Consider the following 1,545-nt stretch of genomic DNA (forward strand, 5'->3'; position numbering starts at 1 on the left):
CCAAAATTTGACAATCGAACCGTAGTCTATGTAAATGTGCACACACACCAAAAATACAAGAGGTTGTCGCCGCACATCGACCGTGAATGCGGTGTTAGTCACGTACACACACACACCGAGTGATTTTCTCAGCAACAAGTGACTGCTGTGGCACATTCAGTATTCAGTGTATCTAGATTTCTCTTTGAGAGTGGTTCGATTCTGAGGTTGGTTCATTTGTGTCAATCAGAAAACAGTGTATAAATTCAATTTGCGTGCATTCGACTGCCTTCAAAATTCCGCACAAAAAACATAAATCAGAAAAAAAGGAAAACAAGTGAAATTTAATTGAAAATTGGGAAATGAATTTAAAATGTTTTTGTGCCCATTGCTATTTTCTGTGTCGCACTTCATTCTCATGGTCATGGTACGCTTCAAGCGCATGATAATGAACTGCGATGCAAAAAAAGCAGGGGAGATAAAACCAATTTGAATTTATTTTCAAAATTTTCATTCAAATTTAACTTTTTTCCTTTTTTCCTGACTGTTGTTGCTTGTGCGGAATTTTCTGATTCCATAAAAATGTGGCATTGTGCAAATTTGCAAACGACGCCATCTTGTTTGCACACCAAACCGCTATGATGATGACGCGAGTGTTTGAGTGTGTGCGCGTGAAGAATGTGAACATGATGCGCGACCGCAAATGAGTAGTTTGGAGCAAAAATATCATACAGAAATGTTGCGCGGAAAAATGTTACATATAGAGGATTCATCAAATGGATGAGCTATTTTATCAAATGGGAAATATTTGGTATCAAATACAAGAGCTAATTAGTGGCAACAGCTTCCTTATTTGACAAAAAAAAACATTTCTGTATGACATTTTCGCTCCAAACTCTCCAAATAACAATAAGGTTATTGAAGAAAAACGTAGAGAAGAAAAACGTGATTGTTGTTTGGTTGATTGAATATATGGAAAATGTTGTTATTAGTGTTTCAGAATATCTCTGGCGAAAAACAACCCAGAGCATTAAAAAACGTAACATAAGTTAAAGTGTAAATTGACTGTTTGTTCCTTGAGATTCAAGTGATAGTGAAAATTTAAAAAAAATCAAAACATTGAACTGAAAGCATCAATATAATCCAAAGTGCAGGAGAGTCGTGATAATTTTAAGAAGAAAAAGAAGATCATCGTTCGGTAAGTAAACCTTTTTGAAATTATTGATGACAAAAATTGGTTGTTTTTGGGTTTATCAGTTTTTTTTTTGTTTTGATTGATTTTTCGGCCACATTTTCAATTCGTGCATAAAACCAACCATTAAAATCTACGCAGCCGTACGTCCGTCCGTCCGTCCGTTCGTACGTATCAAAGACAGTGAAACGTATGCGAGTCCGTTTTGATTGATTGCATTTTTGTGGTGGGACAATTTTACTCATGTGTTTCACAAAACACCACAATTCGAACAAGTGACCGTTTTATTTCGAAAGCTCTTTGAAACACATATTTGATGCACGAATTTAATGTACGCACGCACGCCCGTACGACCGTACTATTTCAATCTGACC

Source organism: Sitodiplosis mosellana, unplaced genomic scaffold (assembly GCF_009176505.1).
Source record: "Sitodiplosis mosellana isolate CC-2019 unplaced genomic scaffold, AAFC_SMos_1.0 Smas_scaffold_4089, whole genome shotgun sequence".
Taxonomy (NCBI): domain Eukaryota; kingdom Metazoa; phylum Arthropoda; class Insecta; order Diptera; family Cecidomyiidae; genus Sitodiplosis; species Sitodiplosis mosellana.